The sequence below is a fragment of the Syngnathus typhle genome, linkage group LG2, assembly GCF_033458585.1.
Source record: "Syngnathus typhle isolate RoL2023-S1 ecotype Sweden linkage group LG2, RoL_Styp_1.0, whole genome shotgun sequence".
NCBI classification, from domain to species: Eukaryota; Metazoa; Chordata; class Actinopteri; order Syngnathiformes; family Syngnathidae; genus Syngnathus; species Syngnathus typhle.
In genome coordinates this window covers 1,953,860-1,972,434 of record NC_083739.1, presented here as the reverse complement: position 1 = coordinate 1,972,434, position 18,575 = coordinate 1,953,860, and the positions used below count along the sequence as shown (strand labels likewise).

The following is an 18,575-nucleotide window of genomic DNA, read 5'->3' as shown; positions in this document are numbered from 1 at the left end:
AAAGGCGCGGCTTATAGTCCGGAATTTACGATACTCCATGGGAGCCGGCCAGTATTTTATTCCCTCAAGATTGAAAGTCACGATGGGTAAGAAATCCCCGATTGACAATAAGTGCAAATAGCCGGATTAGATCAATTTGCAAACGGCTTGTTTTGTTCAAAAGTGATTGCTATAATTTCCTGTCTGGTACAAAGGAAAACCCGTCCGCCTCAAAGATAATTTGGCTGTTTTTTTTTCCACCTCCCATGGCTCCTAAACCTTTCACATTGAGTTTGTAAGAAAGGTGCAACGGCGTTCATTAGCTCCGGTTAACTATTACTGACTTTTCTCTTGTCGGCGGGCTCAGCGTGACAATTCCAATTAATGGCGCCATCTTCAAATAAGCAAGGTTTCAAGCTAATTAAGTTAACGACTACAAAAGTAAACAATCCCCTTAATTGTTCCATGGCAGGTGTCTGTTTGGAAAAGCGCTTTAAGAATTTTGACGGACACGATGTGGATTTATTGGATTTGGAAAAGCCGCTAAATTGGCACATCAGAGGCAGAACAGGGAAAGCCAACATTTATTCGTCTGTCCCGTTCCGACAAGAAGAGCGGGACATCGCCGTGGCCAAAATTCACATTGTGGCTTCACAAGTGAAATTAGTGACGTATGTTGCCATGCCGATGGAAAAATAATCATAGCTTTCAACATAAAATAACGACGCTATTAAACAAGCGTTTGATGGCTAGATTGTTTCGGAATCATGATGTGGTGCGCCAAAATTGACCATCACAGCTTGGTGCTGGTGCTAGCCAAGCCTATTTTTTTTTCCCAGAGCTTTGGTTAAAAACAAAAGAGGAGTGAGCAGCATGTGCACAGGCAGGGAATATGATTGAAAACAAAAAACATATCAACAAGCATTGAAATGGGAAATCTGTGATATGAAGCAAATTGAGGTCCATTTGGACATAGCCCGGAAAATTGTTCACTTTGCGAACTAAGTAGTCATAATTGTACAAAGCAGAATACCAAAAAAGCTGCTTCTGGATACATTAGGGCACAAACCGATCAAACAACAGCAACGTCGAATCGACGAAGGTAGTCCGTCCATCTTTGTTTTTCCTTGCTAGCTCCCAGCGAGTCACGAAGCTGTAATTTTCACTCCCTCTCTGCTATGCCGTGAGATAGCTGAGCTTTGGATAGCTGCAGCAATTAATAAGGTAACACGTCATTAACAGTAACTTGACGCCATTTTAACAGATCGCCGGTATTTAGCATTAGCGCGCTTTCGTAGCTCAAATGCCAAAACGATGCTACGTGCTGAGAGATTGACGAAATGTGTCGAAATGCCAAATTTCCAATCCTTTCGATTTTGGCTGATTTTTCCAAAAACGTTTTTTTACAGATTAGCTTATCTTTCATAAAAATGGCCATTTAGCATCATTAAGCTAGGAGCGACAAACTGATTTTGTGATAAGCTACCAATGCCAAATCTCATTTTGTCATTCCTGCTCTCCTATCTCAGTTAAGGTTTTCACTCTGTCATGTTTTAAAATACATTTCTTGCATTTTCACACATAGTCACGCACACACTGGAAGTGCTTGCAAATCAACATAAAGCACCAATCTATAAACGTCATTCGTCAAGCCCCGCAAGTCGAGTAAAATGGCTTCAGCGACAGGCAAATCATCTCGTATATGTGTACGGACAACAAAGCGCCATTCTCTCACGGACTCCATCCATCTCCATGCACGAGGACGGGCGAAAAGGCGATTCGGCGCCGCCGACCCTGAGATTTAATCACGCCACCGATAAATCCTCAAGATAGCCACTACCCTTTCTTCCTCCCCTCGGCCTCCTGACCTCCTTCCACGTGTGTTTAGGGTGGCAAACGCAAAGTCGCTGGCTTTAATCGGCCATCACGACAAATGCGTCCGCGGCCGTTAAGAAGTGTGAGAGGACAATAGCTTGAGCTCTTCCCACCACATCTCCTGAGTAACGCGACTATATTTACCTCTTCTAACGTGTATTTAAAAGTTGAAAATGGAGGTTGCTATTCAAGTCCGATTCATCCCATGTCGCCCTCTGAGAGTTACAAGGAGATGCGAATGATCTTTGTCAATACAATGTAGAGTCGGTGTTTATTTGATTTATTGATGCTTTTGACGTTTTTAAAAGGAAAATGTCAAATTTGCAACCACAACTGGTGTCGGTTCGTAATAGTGGCGTGGATTGTATGTTGGACGTTTTGATTGGATGGTTGCCTGATTAGAAATAATGTCACAATGTGTGTGTTTTTTTTTTTTTTCAAACATAAATAATAAATTAACTTGGTCTCAAATGAACAATCCCAGACCGTACACCATCGGTGTCAAACTCAAGGCCCGGGGGCCAGATAACATCCTTTTATGCGGCCCCCCCGAGACAAACTGTGCATCAACTTCATCTGTTGATACCAAAGTTACAAATTGTCTTCACTTTTAAATAATACAGATATTGTGAGCAATTTCTCTTACCATTGATCTTTGAACAGTTTTTCCATGTATAATGCGCAAAATTTAACTTATTTATTGTCCTAAAATCTGGGGTGCGCATTATACATGGGTACAAAAAGAATAACATCCGGTTGTTCCCAAAGATCTTTTTTCTGAAATAATTTTTCGTTAACCGACTTAAGTAGGAGTCAAAATTTGGGTGCGTATTATACATGGGTGCAGGCTTTTTTCCAGCATCAACATGCCATTTTTAGGGTGCGTATTATACATGGGGGCGCATTATACATGGAAAAAAACGGTAGTCTCCGGTTTCCGAAGGAAACTATGATGCGGCCTGCAACAAAAATGAGTTTGACACCCTATTTTCTAGAATTGTTTTCAGAAGAAAATCGTGACGTCATCAAAAGTGTTAGGACCCCGAACGGATCCGAACACCCGAGTACATGAGGTACCTACACCGGCAAAAACTATCACACCGTTGAATCAGTTTGATGACGTGATGATGAGTTGACAAGTGCAATGTGTCCGCAAGGCTGCCGGCAGACAGACGGGAAGGTACGGCACATTCAGAGCGTTTTGCTGTGACTGGCACTTCCTCTTGTGGAGGTGGCACCCAACCAGCTGGACACCTGCTTGCCACTCGCTCGCTCGCCTCCCTCATCTCGTCTGCCGTCGGCATATTTAAAGCAGAAAAAAAAGTAGAGATTCTTTAAGCAAAGCAAAATGCTCAAGTGACGCAGCCACTCCAAAGTAGATATGTCACGGCAAATAGAAAAAGCAGCGAGCAACCTTTTTGCCATATTTATACGTTTACATGAATCTTTAAAAAAGGCAAAGCTTTGGGAGTCTCCAAAGTCTACAAAGGAAAAACAGTGACAACCATTTGCCAAAATGAGCGACGGTCTCAAGATGCTCCACCACGCAGAAAAATAAATAAAAGCAAACTTTTGCCGACCCCACCCCAGCATGTTCTTTCCCTGCCTCCCTCCTTTCTTCTTCCGCATCCTCCCACTCTCATCTTTTCAATCGGCATCAGCGGAGGACGATTTCTAATTAATCCATCGTCACCGGGGAGCAGTTTGCTTGTTTACTCTTATTGAAATTAGCGCGGCGTTTCTCCCCGGAGATGTTGCGTCACAGTCGCAATTAGCTAGCGCCGAGCTAATTAGGCCGCGGCGCTAATGATGACACCGAGGCCGCGAGGAATGACTCCAAGAGAGGTGAGCAGATGGGAGAGAAGGAAAAAGAAAAAAAAAGGTGGCGAGAATGTCCGAGCTCTCGCGCGTTGCCTGCATTCGTGCTCGACACCTTAGCAAACAGCTGCTATTTCTGCCATTAGCTGGATTATCACTGCTGTCAATCACAGGCTGCCTCCCTCGGGGGAATTCATGGAGGCCAATTAGCGAAGGTTCCAGAGAGGTAAGAAAAGTGGACATCATCCAAGGGCGACAATTTCCAACAAACAAAGCACATGGGAATACGTTTATATCTCACTAATTCACACCGCGTAGGGTGAGAATTAGCTAGCTTTACACGCCAATTGTGTAATACCGAGCTAGCGTCTCGCTAGGTCAGGTTATGAAGCTAGCCTCCCGCTAGGTCGGGGTTAAATTTGGCTCTGTAAACAGGAACCCGAGAAAGCGCTGCCCCGTTTTTCCACGGATCATGTGACTGGTTCATTCACATCACCAGTTGCTGGTGAAGCTCATCCACGTTACGCTAAAGTCATTAGCTATTCTTTTGCATGTACTCGACTGACAAGTGGGTCTCGGGAAACAAGTGAATAAAACAGCGCAGTCAAGGTTAAGAGGAACTGTGTAAATCTCCCTGCCCGACTCCCTGAGAGCGGCTCTGCTACTCTTTCCCAAGACTTTATGGGAGACATTATTCTCAGGTGCCCCCCCCCTCTCCTTGCTTCTTCTCATCCTTTCAAAGAAAAATCCCCATTAGTGAAGCATATGTCACAGTTTTGCTTTCCCAAATTGTGAAAAGATAAAAATAATAACTTCCCATCTAGCCTCGACCTCACCGAAATTTAAGGACCCCCCCAAAAAAATCACTTCCTTATGAAGACTGCAATCGGTTCCAATCTCATTTATGCGGTTTCAATAATTCACCATTTCACACATTCCTGAAGACCATAAACACCTTTCAAAAGGAAGATCCTTGAAGTTCCGAAAGCTCTTAAGGCGAACAACATTCAAACTGAACGGAAAATAAATTAGCAGGAACTTTTGAAATCCATTTAACACCCACTTGAGGTGAGCTACGTCTACCGCTACAAAATGTCTTTTATTCCACTTTGCAGGAGAAAAAAAACCACCTGTCAGTACTGCCGAAAAGAACCTCCGAGCAGCAGAATGGAGTCGGACGTAGGACAAAGGGAGGGCGTCGATGTCAGACGACAAGGTCAAAAGAAAAACAATATGCATCCACAAAAGGCACCCAAAGCCTTGATGGGATATCTTGAAATGGTGTGTGCCGGGTCCCGGGCGAATTTCCCGTTCCCGCGTGAGGCTGATGAATGAGGCTACGCAGTAGACTGAACGCTCCCATTTAACACAACAAAACACCCCTGACACACACAGCAGCAAGGGAATACACAAAAAACAAACAACACAAGATTCTCCAGTGGAAGTCCAAAGTTTGCAGTCGGGATATCTCTTTTAGCCGCACTCCAGCGTTCACTAATTTATGCTAGAAGATCCAAACTGAGACAAAATCGAAGCGGATAATATTTCTGCAAATGTAAGACAATTTACAGACAATTATGGTGACGCTTTGAGATGCAAGTGCAATTTGTTCCGTGACCGTGCTCGCAACTCAAATGATGTGCTGCTCAAGTCCCATTGTGTCATTTTTTTTTGTTTTTCGATTCATTTGACAACGGAGAGTGGCACGATTACCTTCCTAGATCTCAAATTTATTTTAAAAGATTCTTTCGTTTTTAGTTTCTTGCTCATTTATATTTCGACATAAGTTTTGACGTGAACCTTGCATGGATGTGTGTGTGTGTGTGTGCATGTGTGTGTGTGTTTACATCTTTAATTAGGAGTCAAACATGTGGCGTTTAAATGGCAAATTAGCAGTGCTGTGAATTGGCCGTGGTGGTCCAAGCTGCGACCGTGTGCACAGTGAGCATCTCAACACACACACACACTTATGTTCTTAATTAGACAGGAAATGGAAACACACACTGTATGCAGAAGCACAAAGAAAATCAAGTGTGTGTTGGTCATTAATTAACCCTCATGTTTCATTTGCTGGGGTCCATTTGGGAGTCTTTGAACAAATGAATGGAATATTGCTTTGTTAGCACGTCACAAAAGTGGCCGTGCAGCCACACCGGGGCTTTTATGGCAATGAGCTATTCCATTTATAGTAGAGAGCAAGTCCAATGGGAAAAAAAAATCATAAAATCAAAAATCATCCCACACCATCTCGTCCGCAGCCAAAGGGTGACTTGCGTACATTCTCTGCGTGGCGTCCCTCCCAGCGTGAAATTTGGAGGCGCTCGCCATGTTGCAGCTTCCCTCGCCGCTTCTGCGGAACCACACAGCTTTCTAATTGAATCTTTTGATCTGTGGCTAATTCCACTAATTAGTAGTACTATTTTCCCAGTAGAATGTTTCCTTCAAACACACACACACACACACGTGCGTTTGCAGTTGATTTGCTACTTAGCCGCTAAACCAATGGTGGGATGGGCGTTCAAAAAGGGGCTTTGAAAAACAGACAGGTGCGGGAAAAAAAAAAAAAAAAGCACAGATGCTCATTATACGGACGCGCACAGAGCCAAATGAGCAGTAAGCGCTTAATGCGGCAATTTAATTTTATATTCAAGTTGTGCTCACGGCGAATGGAAGCGGTAAATTTGACATGGATGCAGATGCAGCCTGTCACTGAAGGCACCTCAAATGTTTACTTCTAATGTGACAATAACTTTTGCTTGAGCGACTTTAAAAGACTGCCACGGATGTTTTCATATTTCATCGGCTTTGTTTTTTTCATTAAAAGAATGAACGCTTACATTCAAAAGTTTTTTATACATTTGACTTGTTTTAAATGGATGACCCATATTTTAATACGGTATTTTCCGGACTATAAGGCGCACCGGACTATAAGGCGCACCTTCAATGAATGGCCCATTTTAAAACTTTGTCCTTATATAAGGCGCACCGGACTATAAGGCGCACCATGAATGCATCATGTCAGATTTTGAATCCAAATCAAATCATTCTCCATTTTATCTTCAGACGCAACAAGTTACTTCATAATCACAAAATAATGATCATAGTCTTTTTGATTCGTGATTCATAGTCTTCAGCGGGCCACTTGTGATTGATTTCATGACACAATACTTCGGGCCAGTTTGAATTTAGGAATTTAGTCCATATATAAGGCGCACTGGACTATAAAGCGGACTGTCGGCTTTTGAGAAAATTTTAGCTTTTAAGGTGCGCCTTATAGTCCGGAAAATACGGTATTTGTTTTGAACTATTGAAAGTAAAGTTCCAATACTGGACTCATTACTTTTCAATTTTACAATGCTTCTTCCTAAGTCCTAAATTGCCCAGCTCCAACATTCAAAGGTTTCTATAAACACAGAGCGACCTAAAAAAAAACTGCATTGGAAGCTTGTTCTAAACATCACTTGCGTTAACAGCGGCCATGACGGACGGCAGTTGTGTGAAGCCGCACTGGCGTGTGATAAAACAACTGACGTGTCTCAAGCGACTGTCGAGTGGAGCTTCTGCGGCTAGCACCACCTGCTCATGTCACTCGCCACAAAACCTGCCAACGTGGCCGCGCACAAACATGCTAGCATGCACGGGTTAGCATTTTGTTTGTTACCGCCTTAAAATATAAAGAACTCGGATAAAAGTTGTGCCGCGAGCCGGACAATGAAAATGCGTTTGTGCTCTATATGCCTTGACGTTATCTCGGAATGTGGATAGCTGTCTCATTGTTGGGCTGAGTGACAACACTTATCTGCGGGGAAGCACATTCGGGACTTTGCTGAACTCGAAATAAACCTGCAAGCGGCAATGCGCAAGTAGTTCAAGTGATTCAGGATCAACCGGCTTGTGTGGGAAAGCGAAAAGCTGGAAGAAGACAAATGTGTTGTCAAACATTGGAAAGTGAAATGTGCTGATTTGATGTTGTGTTGCTGGAAATACGACAACACTAATGACAATGGGAATTTTAAAAAAAATTAAATTCTTTCTTATTTTCACATTTTTCAGAGATTTGAAGAATTTGTTTAAAAAAAGAAGAGATGTCTTGGCCACCCCATGACCCCTGACCCAAGTAAAAAAAAATAGAAATAAACTCCTAGCTCACGCAATGATATCATCAGGGGTACTATTTAATTTCTCAAAAAAAAGATTATTTATTCATTTAATAAAGGAAAAAAACAAAAATCAAGATTTCAAACAATAAAAAATCTTTTAATGTGAAATTGGCAATGGGAATGGGAATGTGATGGAAGAAAGAAATATTTAATTTTCATTCAGTAGCAGAATTTTGGGGGGGGTATCAGAGAAAGTTGCCATTAGGACAACTCATAGCTATTTAAAGTAAGTTGGAGCTTTGTGCTCTGAATTCTTTTTTTTTTTTTTTAGTTTGTTTGTGTTAAACCAAGCCAAATGAGGATCCACAGACTTCTTTTTAACTTTAAATGCAATTTCACCAGTGAATTGCACATGGGGCTTCTATAATGAAAAGGACATTAAGTGAAAAATAGACAGATGCGTTCTGCACCTTTCTTCCTGTATCAACTCAATCAACAAACAAATTGGCTTCTTGTAGTGAGCAGGCAAAAACAATATTTTTCAGACATGGTGTGAAAAATATTTTTTTAAATTACACTTAAACTTGTTTTACCCCTGAGGTCAGTCAAAGGTCAAAAAGTCCTTTAAACAAGTCATTAAAGATTTCATGTTGGCAAGAATTTGACCTTAGATGATGTTTCAACTGAACTCTCTCCCATTGCGTTTATATATTCTGCTTTTCAGAAAAAAAAAAGTTTGAACAAGGGGATTTAATAATTCATTATTGGAATATCATTTGGAAAATCTCATCATGGCCTATAATTGTAAATTCCCTGTGCTTATAAACCGCTAACTTGACACATTTGATGTCTGTACTTGAGTTTGTGCATGTAAACAAATTTACAAACTGATTGCCTCGATTCTCCAACCGCTGGTGAGAAGAGGCTCAACAAATGGAAATAAATGGAAAGTGGATGAAAATAAAAATCAAAGAATAAAAAAATATATTACCGTTTTTTTTTTGTGTATAATGCGCCCCCATGTATAATACGCACCCTAAAAATGGCATGTTGATGCTGGAAAAAAGCCTGTACCCATGTATAATACGCACCCATTTTTTTTTTTTTTTATTTAAATTGTCACCCCTCCCTTCCTGTGTCACCTCAATCAATGTAACGTGTTTTGTATTTAAGTCCTGTCTGCCCCTCGCTCACCGTCGGATCATTGCATGTGTTACTGTCATGATGTCTGTTTAGTTTCTGTTCCTGTCTTGTTCCACGACTTTGTCGGTCAGTCCTGTTGTTGGTTTTGTTGTACCATGATTTTCTTAAAAAAAAAAAAAAAAAATGTTTAATTGTACCCATGTATAATGCGCACCCCAGATTTTAGGACAATAAACTAGTTAAATTTTGCGCATTATACACGGAAAAAAACGGTATTTATGTTTAGCCATGAACAGTGTTATGCAATGCGCAAACACAAATACAGGTAAAAAGCCTCAAATCTGGAAAAAAATAAATAAAATAAAACACACGCACACAAGTGCATAAGGAGACACACACACATACGCACACACACACACACGGGGCCAGGATTGATTAATTGGAACGTTTAGCGAGCATGATAGCAGCCCTCCTCAGAGACAGCACAACTGTCTCACTCAGTCCACCTTAACCTCTTCTGGACACACACGCACACACACATACAAAGACGAAATTAGACCACCCTTCTCGTTTTCGCCGGCATTTTACCAACGCCCCCCTCTCTTCACCTTGCCATGAGCGATCTGCGGTCACTTTCCAGGCCAAACTGCAGGTGAGCACACAAGTGCATGACAGGTTTTACAGCGTCCGTCTTCCTTGCCACTAAAGGTGACTCGCCTGCCCGTGCTCACGCGGTCGCAGCAAAGCCGGGCGGGCCCCAAGGTCCTGCCGCCGTCACGCACACACTCGCATAAGTTTTATGTACCTTTAAAGCCGCCGGAGGGGCGGCCATATTTCTGCCGGACTGCAAGGTCACCAATGAAACAAAGAATTTGGGTTGGGAGGGGCGGGGCAGTGAGGACAAGAAACATGGCGACTTCTCCGTGCGATGCACAATCATCCTGGACTCGCATCCCATAATTCTCACGCTCATCGACTACCCATTTCGTGCATCCGCCAGCGGGCACGGAAGCCATGTTCCGGTGGCTACCGACTTCGAGAGAAGGTCCGCAAGGATGTCATCCCCTGACACAACGACACGCACACGAGATACACAATTGCCACTCAGATGTAATTTCCTGCGCCAGTTTTTTTCCCCCCATCACTCTCATTTCACACAAACAAACTCTAATTAAGAACCGCCGACACGAGCCAAAAACAAAGGCACGAGTGAGACGGACGGGACTTCCCAAGAGCTCGACTCCTCGGGCACTTCACTCGGAAATTAACTCGACCAGGAGCTGAATCGGAGCTGCCGCCGCAATATTACTGTCACTCACAAGAGTCTTTATTCCAATTTCAAATCGCTTTTTACTGCGGCGAATGGGATCCATCTTGAAATGGGTTTTGGCAACAATTGCATCGGCCTTCTATGTTTTTTATTTGTCAGAACGTCACAAGGCGGTTATTGGCTTTTTCGAGGACGCCAGGCGGCTTTGCGAGTGACTACGGCAGTTGTCGAAGGAGCGGGAACGCGAGTGTCTTGTTAAGCAGATCGATGCGTCTTTGAGCCCTCCCGATGATCCGTGATATTATGAACGCTGGCTGATATTACATTTGGGCGCTATCGGAGAGGAGTCTTTCTCTGTCATGGTGACGGCCGAGCAAAACAATCATCTCTTCCACTCTGGCAAATATTCAATAAGGAGCTGAGGAAGGCACAGACACAGGCGGCCGGCCGGGCTCTGTCACAAATTGTCTGATAGAAATAAATGTGCACATGCTCCGGCATACTGAATATCAATCATAGACACACACAGATCACACAAACACACACACACACGATAAGAATGAATAAGAATAAACAGACGCACTTCGTGCCAGGCAAAGTTCGGGCCTGATTAAGGCGGCTGTCGCATGAAAGCCTGGAAACAGTTAATATCCTTAATTTGTAGTATAATGAAACAGATGAGATGTTTGTAGTATTTTAGCAGGGGTTAGCACGTACACAAATACGGAGAAATATTCAAAATAGTATAATTGAGCCGGGTGTGCGTCATTTATGATGGAAACAGCAGGAGCACACCAGGATGAGAGGTCGGCGATCATCTCTCGCATTAAAACAGCTTTGTCAAGGTTACGGAGCCAAAAAAAAAAAAAAAAAAAAGCTTTTGTGATTGCGATAGGCCCCCGCGACGCTGGCCTGAAAGAAAAAGCCCAGACTTGTCTTGAGAGAGTCGAGGCGGCCTCGCCAAAGCGACGCTGTCACTCAAAACGACGTCCCGCTTCCTGCGTTGGCCTTGTGCCGGGAAACACGAGCGTGAGTGGGAATTCAAAGCCGTCGTTTGTGTACACAAAGCTGCCCAATGCCGGAGAGCTCGCTCTTGCGATGTCTTTTATCCAGCACTGGCTAATTACTGGAATCCAATCGAGGTTTTGAATTTTTTTTTTTTTTTTTTTTAACAAAATTCCCAATGCAAAAGCTGCGTTTTTGTGTAATATCCTGTTGGGCCAGGATCAAACTAAAAATGGGGAAATTAAGAAAATACACAAAGACGGGATACAGGAGTAGAGAGGAAGAAGAAAGGAAAACACAGGAGACATGCGAGCGTGTGTTTGTGTCTGCCATGCGATGAAGGTTTTTCCTCTCTGAGCGGAATTACAAGTGGTGGGCTCAACAAACCCTCCAGTGGTCCACAAGAAAGAGAACACAGAGAAACTTGTCAAGCTGCAAAAGTGTTTTTGTGATCTCAAATTCAATGCAGAAAGTTTCCGTTGGCCCTTTTTATCTTTTGTGACTTTTTGGTGTGCCGGGCCACCGCCCTGAAAGTGGGCGCCGTGGCTGGATGTCACTGGACGCCGTCGGCGTGTTAACAGTACATTGGCTTCCAAAGTTCAGCGTTTCCCAACGGCTTCGGAGCCAAAGCAAATATTTGACGTAAAGAAAAAAAAAAAAGCTGACGCCGCACCGCAAGAATAGCGGTGCCACAAAAAATAGACATGTAATTGAGAGTATCACGCCTCAATTTAATTATGTATTTATCCACCACCATCACCATTATGTCAGGCTGGTTTATTTATTTATTTATTTATTTATTTATTTATTTATTTATTTATTTATTTATTTATTTATTTATTTATTTATTTATTTATTTATTTATTTATTTATTTATTTATTTATTTATTTATTTATCTATTTATTTATCTATTTATTTATTTATTTATTTATTGTTTCGATGCTGCTTTTTTTTTTTTCAACATGATCATCAATGAATGAGATTGGCCTGTATTGATTCCTCACATTTTTCAATTTTAGAGTTGCTTACTAATGATTATCTTGAGATTTTTTTTTTTCTCTAAATTGACCTATTTTCTAAAAATAACCTCATTTTCCATTTTTATTTTTAGTTGACAAAATTCTTTCAAATTGACAATTCAGTTACTGGTTTAGTCGGTATCGTGCTGTGTCAAGGACAGGCGGCAGGGGGCGCTAAAGGCTGGTCAGCTGCAAGATACAAACTGCGGGTCATCATGACCCTCCTCAATATCCCCCCCCCCCACTCAAATAGAACAGGTTTGATAGCAATGCTGACTAATTTGGAGAATGATGAACTTGCCCCCCCCCCCCCCCCCCACTCATCCGTCATGTTGTCATGTAAAACTCTAGACAAGTCTAGACTGATGCTATCAAGAAAAAAAAAAAAGCTTAATTAGATCGTAATAAATTCTCATTTCTGCCAGTGGTCTCCAAAGTTCTTGGCCAGCTCGGTGTGGACCAGCTGACACCCCGATGGTAATTTGAAACTGGCATTCAGCCGCCGCTCCAGCCCCCTTCGCAGACCAGTGCACAGGCGTCTTCAAATGTCACCCAAACACGCACATGCCAAATCTGCATTTGTTCCTCTCTCTCACACACACACACACAAACACACACACATGCACCAACTGAATGCTCCAACTAAACGTGCAGATGATTTTCATAAACGAAAAAAAATAACTTGATGAACTGTGATAAGTCCAAAAAGATTATAACGGATCCCACCAAGATATAACAAATTCCTTGATGCTCTTTATAAACATACCGAGCTGTCAAAATGGTGTCCACGTGACCTGTCGGGTTCTCTGCCGGACGCCCTCTTCCTTCTCAGCCAGACTCCCAATACTTTTCAGGCTTGGACGATTTTGTTTTCTCCAGCGTGGAACTCATCTCCCTGACTCTAAAGTAAGTTTGAATCTTTTATTACACTGTCGATCTTTTTTTTCACAGTTGGAGTGCCTGGGAGAGCGGAGGCTTCGTGGCCGTTTGTCTGCCGTCGATCATCGGACACAAAGTATGGCTGCGGATCGAGAGGTTTGTGTGGCTTCGTGCACCAACTGCACCCTTCTCTTAGAGAGGTTGTCCCTGCTAGAGGGACGTGTCCGCCAGTTAGAGCAGAATTGCGCGATAACTGTAGATGTGGCGGATACAGACGCGGGCTGTAGTCAGCCTGCTAGCCCAGTTAGCATTAGCCCCAAGCGGCTTGCTAATCGCGATGAGCCAGGTAAGACGCATAGCCGTCCAAAGTCATCTCGGTCTACTGGCCCTCGCACTTTGGTCATAGGTGACTCCATTACCCGAAATATTACGCTTACAAATCCAGCCACGGTAATGTGTATTCCTGGGGGCAGAGCACCCGACATAGAAGCTAATCTTAGGGAGCTGACTCGCAATAGGTCTAGTCAACAGCGTAGTTCCATCAACACTAGCTACTCGGACATAGTGATACACGTCGGCTCCAATGATGTTAGGATGAGGCAGTCGGAGATCACAAAGAGAAACATAGCGAGGACTTGTGATCTCGCTAGAAAGATGAGTCGGCATCGAGTATTTGTCTCTGGCCCCCTGCCTGGGAGAGGCACTGATGAGAGGCTTAGTAGATTAGTCTCCCTTAATCGATGGATGGCTGGGTTCTGTAAGAAGCAGGGACTGTATTTCATAGATAACTGGCCTTCCTTCTGGGGCCGCCCCGACCTGCTGAGGAAGGACGGCCTTCACCCTAACCGTGAAGGCGCCTTCACTCTTTCTAGGAATATAGATTACTGTTTGAGCCACACATGACAGGTCACTTTAGAGCAGGCCGGGTCACAGGTGATTAGACCACCTGTCAGGATGGGTTTGGAGTCTGTTAAGATAAAGTTAACTAGCGCTAGGCTAGACTCCCAGCATGCACATAGCTCCTTGTGTAGACTAGAGCGTGATAGTTTGAATAGTGCGACAGTACACATAAACGCACTTTCTACTGGGGTAGTAGACAAATCTAATCATTCCACCCCGACCGGTTTTGCTGAGGAAACGGTGCCGGTTTCAGATAATTCTACACGTGTAACAAATATTTACTATCAGATTCCCACGGTCGTATCAGCCCACCGCGCTAACAAACATTTGAGAGGTGATGTCAGGCTTAGAGAACACAATCTTACTCGCATTTCGTATAAATATCCTTCGATAAATACGCACCCGGATCGACCAATTACACTTAAACTTGGTTTTATGAATATTAGATCGCTTCATACGAAAGCCATTCTCGTTAATGATCTCATCACAGAACATAATCTAAACGCTTTTGGTCTCTGCGAGACCTGGTTAAAACCTAATGAACTGATGCCGCTTAATGAGGCCTCGCCTCCAAATTTTGTGAGCTCGCATGTGGCGCGTCCTCGAAAAAAGGGTGGGGGTGTCGCCCTCATCTCGAATTCCGAGCTTAGTTTTAGGCCTCGTTCGATCAACGTATTTAAAACATTTGAGGTTCTCATTGTCCGATCCACCGCTTTACCGTCATTTTATCTTGTTGTTATTTACCGTCCACCCGGGGCTTACTCTGGCTTCCTGGATGAATTTTCAGAATTTGTGGCTGATCTCGTAACCAATGCGGATAATATAATTATCATGGGCGATTTCAACATCCACATGAATTTACCGTCAGAGCCACTTACTTCGGCGTTTCAGACTTTAACTGATACCTTTGGTTTTACGCAAGCTGTACAGGCAGCAACGCATAAGAATGGAAATACCATAGATCTGGTATTATCCCGAGGACTTGCAACCTCAAATATAGCAGTACTGCCATACACTACTGTTTTGTCTGATCATTACTTAATAAAGTTTGAAATTATAGTTCCTTGTCAAAGACAAGATAGCAATCAGCATTATAGGAGCCGTCATTTCAACTCTATGACTGCAACTGCGCTATCTGAAATACTGTCGCCGGCAACCACTAATTTTCTCACATACGCCGACTCTATTGATAATCTTACGAATGAATTCAATGCGACATTGTTAAATGCCATTGACTCTGTGGCGCCGTTACGTCTGAAAACTCGCCGTAGAGTGCCTACTCCATGGTTCACAGATGAAACGCGTACGCTTAAGCAATTATGTAGAAAGCATGAGCGCAGATGGCGTCTAACCAAACTTGAGGTTTTCCATCAGGCATGGCAGGATAGCCTCCTGAAATATAAAGATGCGCTTATCTTAGCAAAAACTCGATATTTTTCGCAAGTTATTAATCTCAATAAAAACAATCCGAAACACCTATTTGATACAGTGGCAAAGCTGACTCTGCGCCAGCCGACCTCCGATAGTTCCTTCCACTCAGCTGACGAGTTCATGAAATTTTTTGCTCAAAAGATTGAATCCATTAGGGATGAGATCAAGAATAGCATTCCAATCGCTCGGTCGAGCACGCCGTTTACCAACGCTGATGATCATGCAACAACCCTCTCAACTTTTAAAAGCGTGTCTCTTGAAAGGCTTACACAAATTGTTAGTGCGGCTAAACAAACAACATGTTTACTCGACCCTCTTCCAGCCAAACTACTTAAAGAATTATTTCAAATTTTAGGACCGTCCGTCTTAAATATAATCAATCTGTCTGTCTCCTCTGGGATAGTGCCAACAGCCTTTAAAACCGCTATCATTAAACCGTTACTTAAGCGACCAAATCTTGACCCGGACTGTCTCAGTAATTATAGGCCAGTTTCAAACCTCCCATTCATAGCAAAACTTCTTGAAAAAGTAGTAGCGCAGCAGCTTATTGATTACATGGTCGCCAATAATCGATACGACACTTTTCAGTCTGGTTTTAGAGCTAATCATTCCACTGAGACAGCACTTGCGAAAGTGACTAATGATCTCCTCGTAGCTATGGATTCAAACATTTCGTCTGTACTGTTACTACTCGATCTTAGTGCTGCCTTCGACACTGTAGACTTCGATATTTTATTAGGGCGTCTTAAAAGTTGTGTTGGTATTTCAGGGTCAGCACTAGGCTGGTTCCATTCCTATCTATCAAACAGGACGCACCGAGTGGTCCATGGCAATGCGTCCTCGGAGCTCTATAATGTTACATGTGGTGTCCCACAGGGATCGGTTCTCGGACCAATTCTTTTTAATATTTATATGATTCCGCTTGGGGACATAATACGTAAATATAATATTAGTTTTCAATGCTATGCGGATGACACCCAATTATATATGCCGTTATCGATGACAGATCCGCGGGATTGTTGTAATCTTGAGAAGTGCCTTGCGGAGATCAAGCAATGGATGTCTCTCAACTTCCTTCGTCTTAACCCAGATAAAACTGAGATGTTGATAATTGGTCCAGCTCGTTATCAACACTTATTCAAGGAAACCGCTATAACTATAGATAACCGTACTATCACTCAAAGCGATACTGTAACTAATCTCGGGGTAATATTTGACCAAACTCTCTCCTTTCAAAAGCACATTAAGAATATAACCAGAATTGCGTTTTTTCACCTTCGTAATATTGCAAAGATTCGTCCGATCCTTTCGACCGGTGATGCGGAAACTATTATACATGCGTTCGTCACGTCGCGCCTGGACTACTGTAATGTACTATTTTCGGGTCTTCCTAAGTCCCGCATCAAAAGTCTACAGTTAGTACAAAATGCCGCTGCAAGGCTGCTCTCTCGGACAAGAAAATTTGATCACATTACCCCAATACTAGCCAACTTACATTGGCTTCCGGTCCATTTAAGATGTGACTTCAAGGTTCTTCTATTAACCTATAAATCGCTGCATGGCTTAGCGCCTTCATATCTCGTCGACCTAGTTGTTCCTTATGTTCCGTCTCGTAACCTTCGTTCGCAAAACGCTACCCTTTTAGCGACACCGAGGGCTAAGAAAATGTCTGCAGGCTCTAGAGCATTTTCTATTCGGGCTCCAGAGCTTTGGAATGCCCTACCAATGGATATTAGGACTGCTACCTCAGTAGAAACATTTAAGACACGTTTAAAGACACATTTCTATGACATGGCCTTTAACTAACCTGTAGTGGCCGATTCGGCTGGAGTTTGTTTTCTCTCCCTCTCCACCCCCTCCCTCCCCCCTCCCCGGCCGGGGAGGTGGTTAGGTGGTACCCATGCTGACAGCGGCTATCTGGATTCTCGTGGCCAATTCAGGATAGGGGAACTGCAGCTCAACCTCCTCGAAGAGCACTGCCAGGACAATTGAGGGCTCCTTTCGGCAGCCCTCTGCTGTGACATGGACATCCACTTTTTATTTAATTGATTTTCATGTTGTATCATTTGTGCCCTCTCTGCATCCATTTCAACCTGGTGATCCTGAAAGGGGGATCCTTCCATCTGTGGTCCCTTCTCAAGGTTTCTCATTTTCCCCCTGCTAGGGGTTTTTAAGTTTTTCCTTGCCCTTTTGGGAGCTTAAGATCAGGGGATGCTTTGAGAATAATTGTCAATTTCTGTCTATGTGAAGCCCTTTGAGACTGCTTGTGATTTAGGGCTATACAAATAAACTTGACTTGACTTGACTTGACCTTTGACCCTTCGAATGTTTCAATTAAAACGGATGAATTTTTGTTTCATTTCATATGAAATAAACCCCCAAAGAGGAACACCTGAGAACTTTGACACCAACGCACACGCATGGAGGAGATACTTTGCATTAAACACCGACATCTTCTCATTTACTTCAACATGTTAATCAAAGTAATGAATTTAATCGGCTCATTAACACCCACAAAGTTCCCAGAAGGCACAAAGCGGGTTTCTTCTTGGGTGGAATTTGCATTACAGATATCCTGGCTGAGCGTGCATGCTAGCGACACAGTGAGGTTGCTTTTCCTGTCTTCTCTCTCTGTCACTCTCTTTCTTTCTCTCTTATAGCATCCATCCATTAATGCATGTGTCAAATAGGCTGCATTCAGCTGCATTTAGCCCGAGGGGGGAGTGTGTATATCATGTGTGTGTGTGCATGCCTGAGAACTTCAACACTCCTGGAGTGACAACATATAGTCACTTCTTCAGCTTGGCATTTTGTTTGGAAATATAATCCAACATTGATTCAATTGAAGCACTTTAGAAAGAAAATTGGCTCATCAATCCCAACATTCTAATCCAAAACTGAACACTACGTGATGGAAGTCTCTGAGAAAACATAAGAAGGATCATCACGGCTTATAATAATTAAGAGCTGGGTCCAAAGCCGTCCAGCCGGCATTGAGTAGCATGCAAACATCCTTCAGTGGTCAAAAGGAAGGAACATGAAGAGTGGATGGACTGTTAAGCAGGCGAGTGAGGAGATGCTGGACCACAAACGGACCTAACAGGAGTCACTGCATGACGATAAACGGAACATCTCCAATCTAGTGATGTAATCAA

General features: G+C 43.1%; 1 protein-coding gene and 1 long non-coding RNA gene across 4 annotated transcripts in view; one reads left to right on the top strand and one right to left on the bottom strand.

The window, feature by feature from the left end:
• The window catches only part of LOC133149911 (receptor tyrosine-protein kinase erbB-4-like), a 133,514-nt gene that overhangs the window by 114,321 nt on the left and 618 nt on the right, over positions 1-18,575 (bottom strand). The window lies entirely within an intron of this gene.
• Positions 13,004-17,725, top strand: LOC133170828 (uncharacterized). The gene is made up of 2 exons (XR_009718627.1): positions 13,004-13,245; positions 17,312-17,725. It is a non-coding gene; the product is annotated as an uncharacterized LOC133170828 (long non-coding RNA).